This window comes from Leptosomus discolor, chromosome 13 (assembly GCF_034619465.1).
Source record: "Leptosomus discolor isolate bLepDis1 chromosome 13, bLepDis1.hap2, whole genome shotgun sequence".
In the NCBI taxonomy this organism is placed as follows: Eukaryota; Metazoa; Chordata; class Aves; order Leptosomiformes; family Leptosomidae; genus Leptosomus; species Leptosomus discolor.
The window spans coordinates 8,821,762-8,833,590 of record NC_141403.1 but is presented as its reverse complement, the minus strand read 5'-3'; positions in this window follow the sequence as shown (position 1 = coordinate 8,833,590).

Sequence of the window (11,829 nt, the reverse complement as noted above, 5' to 3'; positions counted from 1 at the left end):
ACCAAACTCCCCGGTCTGTCATTCCCTAACTGTTGACACCCATGGATTGCTTTCCCTGCTGATCTCTTTGCCATTCACTTCCTTCCATTTATGATTGATTAAATCCTGGTATTTAATTGTATTTAATGTTTGCATCTAACAAGCAACCAGGTATTACACAAGGTCCTGTGTATTCTGCAGGAGCCACTGCTGGGGCCAGGTTTGCTGGATGGATGAGCTGCAAACTTGAGCCTTGCTAGGGCTGTCCCTCAAGAATCAATATGAACCTAGCCACTGAGAGCAAGGTTTTCTCTTTTAGTTTTATCATGAAGCTCTGATGAGCACATTCTCCAACTAGGAAGAAGGCCTACAACTCCAATTGTTTGCAATGAAGAGTTAGGTAGGCCAAGCATCTGTCAGAGGCATAAATCTCAGCATCTCGAGTACATAATTGCAAGAGAGAAGACAGAACTGAACACAGCAGAGCTGTGGGTCTGCCCTGTTAGGTAGCTAACGGCTGATCAGCGCTAAAACAGATGAGCAGTGGAGTGACTGGACACGAGAGGTCTCCCTAGGAGTCTTCAGGAGTGTTTCTGGTTGAGTCATAGTCATCTCTGCATTTTATCCCATTTTATTCAGGTAGAAATGCAACACAAATCTGTTTGCATAAGGATCATGAGGTTCCATGAAGACACAGAGGGGCAAGGCAGCAGTGCCCATGCCATTCAGGCAGCAAACTCACCCCTCAGCCAGGCAGACCCACTAAGTCCCCCTCCGTCCCTCTTCCTGAAAGTCCCTCTTAGTAACTCTTTCAGCAAATGCTAGTTTTGTAATTCAAATCTTTACGGACTGATTACTTTTACGATGTTTTTAAAACCCTTGAGAAGTTTATAAAAGAAGACATAATTTATGCTGTATGACCAAAAAACAATCTGCAAAATTATCACAGTTCAGCAGCATAAGGAGAGGGCCATTTCCAAGATACCTACATACAACCACAATGAAACCTTCACCTGTAATTAAAATGATCATTTTTTACCAGGCCTATAAAAATTAGGCTTTGTGCCATGTGATTCCAGACTAAGACATGTAATAGTGGAAAAATTCTATGACACTGTGTGATATTGAGAGGAGGATATCTTGAGCTTTTCCTCATTTCTTTTCTTCGCTTCTCTGGCAGTGAGTTTGCAAGTTTGAATTTAGGGTTGAGATCCTATGCTTTTATGTATCAATGTAAAAACTAGATCTGCATTTAAAAAGTGGACCTGCATCTATTATTTTTGAGAAGATTTTATACAAATTTCTGTATTTCCAGATATTTTTCAAATACCATTTGACTGGTAAAGCATAGAACAGTGTGATTTTTCACATGGTTTATATTAGCTTAGCTCACATTTATCCAACTTCATGAACAGATTCAGTTTGTTGTAGTTGGATTAACTTTAGTGAGTACATCATCAGATAGCCATGAAAACAAGGTATTTTTAAGCCAAGAAAGCCAAATTTGTCCTCATTTACCTCCTGTGGAAAGCCATTAACTTCCATGAGTAGAAAGTAGGGCAGAAATTGGCTTTGCATGCTGTGGAAATCACTGCAATGCTTTGGCCAGCTCCTTTCCTCAAAGGACATAGGAGATTACAACCAAAATTTTGACAATGGGCTCACTAGCTGGCAACTTGCATATGTACCACTTAACCGAAGCCACTGTAAAGTCCACAAAACTCCCAGAAAGCAGCACCATACTTCTCTATGATTGCAAAATCATTGAAGATTGGAAAGTGTGAGGATATGAAAAAGCAAAGTTCATCATGACCCTCTCTCTGCAGAAGTTAAGACGATGACAGCACGAAAAAAACTGCAGATAAATGTCCTGATGGTTCAGAAGTGGTGACGTCATGGAGGTTTTTTCCCATCAGGATGAGTACCATCCAAGTCTCCCATACTACGTGCAGAAAAAAAGTGTAACAGGTAATAAAAGAAGAATGAAAACACATTTAAAAAGGCTCCAACTGTAAAAATTAACGAAAGAAAAAACAGTGTTTTAAGATACAATGACCACATTTCCTTCCCCTTAAGCTAGGACAGGCACACATGACATCATGGGACTTCCCATCCTCAGCTCTATGAAAGTCCCTCTGTGCAAGCGCAGCTCCCTCCCTCCCAACAGCGCTTTCAGGAGAAAGAGGGAGAGCAGCTGAGATCTGCAGCATCATTTCTAGAGCTGTCTGGGAATTTTGTGCCACAAAATGTTGTGCTTATTGATTCATTAAAACCTATTTATGGTAAAGGCTTGAATGTAATCCTCATTTGAAAAAGAAAAAAAAAAAACAAACGCTCCTCACCTTTTCAACTTGCTGAAATAGCCTGCCTTAGGTTTCCAAAATAAGAGGTTGTAAAAAAATCTTTCAAAACTTCTGGAGGTTTTGAAATCTAAGTAACTTCCCGTTGAAAAAGAAGTTAAAAACAACCAGAGAAAAGGCATTATCGGAATAAAATATGTTCTTTGACCCGACAAAAGTATTTTTGATTGCTGACCTGTGAAAATTTTCAAAAAATTTTGTTTTTCCTCCCTTTGTAGGAGGGGAAAATATTTTGAAAGCTCAGAACAACTGACAAAGAAAAAAGTTCCCTTACTACTCTAATCACATCCTGAAAACTCCTGAAAAAGGTTCCGTTTAGCTGAGGATTTCTCAGTTCTCAGATTTTAAGTATAAATAAAGATAATACAGACATTTTGCTGGACGGTCTTTGAGGAGGGGCCTTTACTGGGAGACACAGTGTGCTGCAATCCCTTCTTCAGCCATCTACCACACCGGGAGCTTCCTGTTACATGACTCAGACTGTCCAAGCAAAGCTCTCCCTGCTTCACCTCTGCATTCACATGATGAACCCAATGTTTAGCCTTGAAATCTTGGCAGTTTCCCTGTAGATACTGAGCCATGGAAAAGGCCAGGACGTCCACGTGCTCTGCCTCGTGTAGGTGGCCACCTGATGACCACACATTTTGGTGCAAACATCACTGTCCAAACTTTGTAGATATTTCTCCCAGATTTTACGCTGGAAGGTTTGGTTTGGCCTTCAGTGTGTTATGTTGCAAAACCGGCATTTGCTTTGCTCAGAAATGTTATGTCACAGAATCACAGAAGGGTTTGGGCTGGAAGGGACCTTAAAGCTCACCCAGTGCCACCCCCCTGCCATGGGCAGGGACACCTTCCACCAGACCAGGTTGCTCCCAGCCCCATCCAGCCTGGCCTTGAGCACTGCCAGGGAGGGGGCAGCCACAGCTGCTCTGGGCAGCCTGTGCCAGGGCCTCACCGCCCTCACAGGGAAGAATTTCTGCCTCAGATCTCATCTCACTCTCCCCTCTTTCAGCCTGAACCTGTTACCCCTCGTCCCGTCACCACACCCCTGACCAAGAGTCCCCCCCACTTCCCTGCAGCCCCCTTTCAGCACTGAAGGCCGCTCTAAGGTCTCCCCGGAGCCTTCTCTTCCCCAGGCTGAACCACCCCAACTCCCCCAGCCTGTCCTCACAGGGAGCTGCTCCAGCCCCTGAGCATCTTCGTGGCCTCCTCTGGCCCCGCTCGAGCAGGTCCGTGTCTGTCTTGTGCTGGGTCCCCCAGAGCTGGACGCAGCGCTGCAGGGGGGTCTCACAACTCCAGGCGGGATCTCACAATGTATTCCATTACGTCGTGGTATTTGTAGTATGTCACAAACTTTAACAAGACAGAGGGAACACAGTCAGCCAGATTTCTCAACCGTTTCTTGGGTTTATGTTTGTTTATTTTTTAATCTTTTATGTCTGAAATCTGCCCTCAACAAAACAAAGCACTTTCATCAAGCCAAGCCTTACAAAAAATACACTGGCACAGAAATATTCCTTTGCTATTGGTGATTAATATGTATACAGTGTTAGTTTAGTGCCATCAAGTGACCAAAAATGTGAAACAGCACTTCTATTTTCTTTTTTTTTTTCCCAGACTTCTTTTTCAACGTAAGGAAAGCTGACTTGTTATCCTTTTGATATAAGTACAGGGAAACAGCTTCACAGGCTTTTGATGGTCTACTTCTAGGGCATTTCTATCAAGAGTCCCAAAGTTAGCTTCAAAATTTCTTGCATGCACTGATAAATCGAGGCCTCCTCTGTTTTCTCAGTTGATAAGGTTTGAAGAACTTCACTCATCTCTCTGGCTGAAATCTTTGCTGTGTAGAACTCAATAGGAGGTCTCACCTAGGTGAAAACTCATACAATTTTTGTTGTGTGGTGGTATCCTAAGGGTCTGATAGAGGGTGGTTTAATGAAGGACATCATAAACTGGGTGTATAAATCCTCATTTTGTTTTCTGAAATGCAGAAGCTAGCTCTGTCAGAAACAAGCATCCTAAATGGATTAAAATGGATACATCAAGGAAAATGTTTAGGTTTTAGTATGTCCACTTATTATACGATCAAACATTGCATAAACAAGCATAGATACTGTAAACATCTAAGAAAACCTTTCTACAAATTATTTTTCCAGATTTTATCTAAGATATATGTAAATTAATTTCAAACACACATTAGTGTAGTAGATAAATATGTATTAAGTTTCTGATTTGTTAGGGTGGAACCAATCTCAGAAGCGTCATTCTCTGAGGTGGAATGAGCGTGTTTTCTCCTGAGTCTGTCGCACTGATTTCCCACCAGCAGGCCGAGGAGCTGTGTACCAGTAATCAGAAGCCCTAGAGCTGGCAGAAAAGCAATACCAACACTCCACAACACACACTTGAGAGCAAAGGGAGAAGCTGACAAGAGCTGAGCATCCACGGACGGGACACTAAATACAAGTGTTTTAATAATCCCAGGTCATGCCTTGGCGAGTAATAAACAAGCTTCAAGAATGCTGCTCTGCCGGGGCTTGCTGTGGTCGCGAGCAGAGTGGCGTGTCACTACAAACCATGCTTGTCACCTGATAGTCCCCAAAAGCAGAAATAATACCCTAGGTGATTTTGCAAAAGTCTCTTCTTGATAGTTCACCACATCTCTCCCTTCACAAATGAATTCCTGTACCGTGCGCAGACAGTTAGCACTTGTGGTTATAGTTTCTGACGAAATACACGGAAGAACAAACCTTTGTGGTGTTGCTATTTCACAAGAGCCTGCGGTTTACAGTTGGATCTATTTTGTGAAAAGCCTGTGAGAACTGAAAGCTCTGCTTTTAAAAGCTCCCTAGCTTTTAAAGTGGTTTCATGTGTTGGCTGGGAGTGTCCTAAGTGCACTGGGAGCTGTATATTCAGTATTCATATATTTAGACCCTATCTACATTTTAAATGCCTATTTAAATGTGTGGTAACTTCCTGTCTTTTCATTATACTTCCTCCTGCTTTGTTTCTCACTTTCCTATGAAGTTATAAAATTTTATAACTTAAAAGCCGCTTGCTTCTTAATAAAGTTTCTCTAGGAAGAGGTTGTGCAGAAAAGAGCTGTTACATTATATTTTGAGACATGTGACAGTGCCAAGAGCACAGCTAGCAGCAGAGATCACCTAGAGAAACCTCTGTGCCAGTTGCAGAGACATGCATTTGCTGGCAAAAATTGAAAACTATTTTTGAAGAGACAAATTCACGTAAACATCACCCATAAATTACAAGGTTTCACATTCTGGAAGGGTTTGGAAACTGCTCTAGTGATTGACTGAGAAGCAGTGGTCAGAGGAAAACTTGAACGTCAACCAAATGCTGTCAGTAATTTACAGGCAGAATTTTACCTTGTCCATCATAACATTTCCTTTTGCTACTGGCATCTGCTTATGGTCTCACAACTTAATTTAGACATATGGGGTCTTGCTAGTTTCCTTGACTTTCTTATGGTCCAGTTGCCATCATCATCAACAACTAATGACATGAATTACCGTCATGGACCACAATATCCTGTTACATATACAAATGCAACCAAAAAGTGCTCCCTTTCCTAAAGAATTTACTGTTTACTTACATAAAGAGGTAACCAATCCTTACAGTCAGAGGAAGGAAAATAACCAGAGTCAAAACCATCCAACTCACCAGTTGTACAACTGGCTAGAAGAACGTGTCCCACTTGGACACAGATGTGGTGATCCATGTAGTGATGATAAACCATCCTCGTGGCTTTTTCCTCTGCTTCCTTCTGCCCAAGCCACCACAGCTCATTGCTTAAGTTGTCAACCAAAGTGCTGCATCCTGTAACGCCTGATCTTTAGAGGTGCTGAGCACACAGGCTCCTTGGAAGCAATGGATTTGGGGTTCAAAATCTCAGAAGAAGAGTAGGTGCCTTTTGCTTTAGACTGTTACAAATTCTCAGTTAGTTAAAGTACGCCATTGCAGCACACGAACTCTTTAATCTTTACTACTCAAGAAGGATAAATCAAATACTGCTTCAGTGTCTAAACCATCTTTCCAGTATCTTTTTGAAAGAAGTGATCAGGTATCTTCGAGTTGAACAGCTTCTTCCATTAATGGTCTTTCCCTTTAGGAATTTTTTTAAATGTTTAAATATTAGAAGGCATACAGCACGAGGAGCTGTTCAATTTATTTTCTGCATATTTTCGAGTGATGCAGTCCTGAGTAGCTTCTCACACCCTATTCTGTCCCAATTCTTTGAACAGAAGGCTATTGAAGTCAGGCTATTATAATGAGGCAGCGATTTCAAATACTGAATTTTTCTCTTTCATATCACACCAAGTGGGAACTCTGTATGTGATACCGTAAAAATTACCATATGCTTATGAGAACTGAGCAGAAGCGCTGGCTTGGTTTTGGACATTTTTCAGAGCACACAAGATCCTAGAATTTCACCTCTACTCCTGAATTAAAAGCAGTCCTCTTAAAATGCACAGGACTGCTTTTCCTCCCTCCTTCTAACCAGTCAGCTGATAGGGGCTGTGCTTCCACCACAATTAAAACACAAAGCAGCTGTAAGAGCAGTGTGCTTTATGTCTGGTGAACTTTCCCACTCAAATTTAAGACAGTCATCTGGACTCCCTCCATAGTGAACGGAGATCCTATAGGAAGCAATTCATCATCCTCAGGTGTGATGTCTGAGATAGGAGCAGCGAATCACCCACCTCTCTCCTGGACATACAGTAGAAATCTATCTCAGACTAGAGGCTTAACTTACATCTGGCTGAATTTAGGTGAGGGAATCCACCCTTAGTGCCTCAAGCACAATTATTTCATGAAGAAATTCTGTTCTAAACAACTGCACTGAATAGAAGAGTTGTTTGTATTAATTTGTCACTTCTCCAGCTCCTCTGAAATAAAACATAGCTCTATCGACTGGTGACAGAGGAGACAGCACTTTCCAGTTAAGAAAAAATCTGGTCTTGCATTCAAAAATACATTCAGAGGACATCTGTATTAGACGTCTTACAAAACCTGTCTAGTTTTCTAGATGGGAATTAAGAAGGAAGGGCCTTTACACATTCGGTGTGTGTTCTGCAATATAGGGAAAGCAGTCTAACTTGTTTATTCAAGCTTTGGCTGAGCTGATCTTGTATCTCCCCAGTTCATCACACAGTATTCACTTTTATACAGAACTTATCATAGATTTACTCTTTTATCTTTGCTGAACTGGATTCTAATTTATGGAAAGCAGATACAGTCAACCAATAATTCAGAATATATATCAAAGAAATATTACATGCTTGCACATATGTTTGAAAATTAATCTAACTTATGCATTTGTTTTACTGAACTAAAATGGAAGCATGAATATTATTCTGTCACTGCTCTTCTTTGCAGAAAGAGTGCTGTTGGATACAGAGTAGAAGCAGTTAATAAATAAGAGGTCTAACATACCTAGGACTATTACCTGTGCAAAAAAAAATAGGCATTTAACATACTCTTAGCTGAAAACTTTCAAAAGTTTAAAGGCAACCTACCTAAGCAAATGAAACAGTTTAGTCCTGCATGTCAGTTGTTCTTTCACTTTCTTTTCTGTCTCCCACATCCAAGCAAACCACCCCCTGCCAGGCAAGGTACTTCCTAGCAAAACACTGAACCTGTTGACCAAAAAAGGGGGACTTGTGATTTTAGCATTTACAGAGTGGGATTTAAACTTCCCTTTGACATAGAGTTTTATACATAGATATTCTTAAACATATAGTCACATGCACTTGCCGACAAGGAAAGAAACAAAACAATGTATTAATCTGCAAACAAGTGTTCTGCCACAAATCCAGTTTGCCCATACAAAAACAGGGAAAACCCAACAACATTACAAGCGACTTTTAAAATTTCCATTTAAGCGCTATATTATGGTGGTGGATAAAATGGAACCCAGACTTTAATCTATATTTGCATAATGCATCTGTCCTCAACAGACGGTCCCTCCCTCCCTGTGACTTTTTGCATCTTCTCTCACCACCACTATCCTTATCTAATTTCATTACTACTACGTGAAATACAGATCCATTGTCCTAGTATCGTTGTATTCCCCAGCAGTGCAGATACATAAACGTGTACGGGATTATTTCGGGGTTACCACAGACTCTGCACTACTTTACGAGCCCATGGTGAAGCGCAGAGATCCGTCTGAGCAGTGCGTACCAAACCAGAGGCTGAGATTCCAGCCCTCAAATTCTACATGGCTTAACCCATGGAAAAGAGCTGTCAGCAACGTTAGCGAAGGAATGTAGAGACCTAAAGGAGATGTATTAACTCCCTAATCCTTCAATGAGTACTAAAATCAAAACAGTTTATAGTCAGCTACTCCATTTAATCATGGGTGTGGTTCAGGGGGATTTGACTGGAAACGTTATTTTTACAAAAAATCGTCAATCTAAATCACTGTGTAAAATAACGGTACAAAGTTCTCTCTTCCTTGTCTTCCCGGTTTTACTTACAGAACACCTTTAAATGCTGACACTGTAAATCTGCCTTTAGGATTGTTTTGCTCCAGGTAAAATGGTAAATTATGCACATGTTCATTGACAAAAATTGGTTTAATTAGAATTGATTTTAAATCAGTTAAACTCCAACTTATTTGTGTACACATATAAATTGATTTACCACTAGCTCAAAAAAAACTTAGCAGAATTTAGTACGAACAAGCTGATTACAAACTAGTTTAAATGCGTTCGCACTGGAGCTTGCAGTGGTACGATCAGGGTAAACTTTATATGATTATTTTTAAATTAGTGGAATTTCTGCCTGTACCTGCAAGTCATCATTCAGATCAGGGCAACATGGAAGCCACAGCACAGCCGATTGTTGTTGCTGGAGCTGATTCTATCATTGTCACTGTGGTACAAGCAAGATGTACCAGTTAAGGCTCTATTATTCCAGGCTGTGAGCACACAATGAAAAGATAGCGTACGCCACAAAGAACTCAGAGCCAGCTTCTGCTTTGCAGAATTTAGCCTGCCCTAAACTTTTGCTGAAAGCAAACCGATTCATTTGTATCTTTAAAAAATTGTTACCTTTACAAAACTGCAAACTTATTTTAAATAGTTTAAACAGCATTGAAAAACAGTGAGAGGTGATTGTTATTTTCCATGAAAAAAATGTGCTCCTGTTGTCTGACTAGCATAAGCTGAAGTATTCTTTACTAGCTTTGCTTTTGATTAATGTGTCACGGGTTAGCCATTGACATACCTCGAAGAATAAATATATTATTGGATGAATTCTTGAAATACACTCAGGAGTCTTTTATGCTCCCAACAATTCAGTGGGAACTTCACCACTGGCTTCAATGGTTGAGGTTAAGCTATTCTGAACATGTCTAAAAATTCTCAGTATAATAGAAGGGATTGACATGGAACACTTGAGCACTGTATTTCACGAAGCTTTTTAGGTACCTGAAAGGCAAAGCTTTACCAGATAAAGAGCCTGAAAAATATCTCCCAGAAACCCACCGTTGTAAAAACCTTCCCTCTTGGCATGGTGAGTAGAGTACGACACCTGAGACATGAATCTTGTCTTCACAATGACATTAATGCATATAACGGGCTATATACATCCATATGTACCCCCCGACTCCCGAAAGAAAAATCTATGTACATCTTTAAGCTCGTGCTGATATGTGGGCATTGCCTGAATTGAACCCTTTGTTTATTTATTGCAGGTGGCACTACCAGTGTGAAAATACAATGGTTCTAGGTCTTGTCATTCTGATTCTTTCAATTATTTGCTCTCTACCAGTTCCTTCAGAAAAAGGTAAATGAGCAGGGGTGCTTTCCTGGAAAATACAAGGACATCATTAGCAAGGTGCTGGCACAAATCTGGAACCAAGGAAACTCGCCAGACTGACAGGATTGTAACCACACTTCGACAGTGGTTAAGACTAACCTCTATGGGGAGGACTGAGTCTTGGCCACTCTGTGACAAATTAACGGGTTAACAGCACAGTTAGTTTTGTGGATGGTTTGGCAGAGGGTCTGAGCTGCTTGACCACGGGGAGTTGCTCCGTAACTCTATTGGGAAGAAATTATGTCCATTCAACAAGGACAGGAAAGAGCATTTGAGGAGGGTGACTCACAGACGTGGGGAGGTGACCTTTTAACAACATTGGGAAGGGACTTTGAAAAAGGCCAGTTACAAAGAGCTAGAAATAAGGAATCTTAGAGAGGAAGAAAGAAGCAGGCGCTAAGACAGAAAAGAAAATCATGAAAAACATCTTGGGGTATTTGAAGTCAAATGCCAGGGATCTAGTGAACTCACGGTAAAACCAAGGTTTTAGTAGCATCCCAGAGATATGGTGGCACATTTCAGTGCCAGCTGTATATAAGAACGCTATGGAGAATGGGCACAGGAAATCAGGGGAGGATGATTCATTTGGGGTTGAATCCAGGAAGAGACACAAGATGCTGTTCTTGGGGAAAATGAAAAGAAGGAAGTAAAAGTATGTCGTGATTGGGGTCTATTTTCATAACAGACTATAACTGTATTCAAAAGGAGGAAGTTGATGTTTTTTTCTGACTTATTCTGAGCAACTAATAAAGGTATTTGAAAAGTTTGCCCATGAGAGAACAGTGAATTTCACCTACTTGAGTGCCAGTTAGAAAAACAATATGGCAGGACATAAAAGGTCCATCAAATTCTTGTAATATCTTAGGGACGATCTTTTGCTTCACGGGGCAGAGGAAGTTATAAGAGGCGCTACCACCTCAAATTGCATGACGAGGAGGGAGGAGCTCATTTTGATTTTAAAGGCAGAAGGTCAACTGGGTGAAAGTGATCATGACACACGTTACCAAAACAGGCTTCCCCACTGCAACAGGAAAAGGAAGAAAAAGCACACCCACACTGGCAACTGGGGATTGCATTGTTATGTAGAAATAGTAAAGCCAGCTTTAATCAAGCTAGGCTAGGTACTAAAAGCAGGCTCATCGTAACAGCATGAGTTAATTAACCTCCTTTCTGTATGGTCTAGGCCTGAGCTCAGTGATTTAAAGCTAACCTAGATTTTCTACAGAGAACAATAGACTCATTTTTAATTAAACATACAACAGCAACAGCCAGCTATCTTGATGTGAACGAAAGGAAGCAGGGGAAGCCTAAGTAGCCTGTGTTAACATCACAGTAAGAGCTCTTTGAGGATTTGGAAAAAAAAAGTCACAATAAGGGGACATAACCGAAGAGTAACATAAAAGAATACAAATAAAAGTATAAAATCACAAAGCCTACAGTACAAAATGAGTGACAGGTAAAAAGGGGTATAAAGGGCAACAAGAAAATGTTCTGGAAATACATTAGAAGTGCCCAGATACTTAGTTAAATTTATCTTACTACAGAACATAGAGAAGGAATGAGTTAAAAGCTATTTAAAGTGTATGTATTCAAGCTCATAGGGCCTGAAGATTTACTTAATGATACAGCAAAAATAACCTCTGAGTTG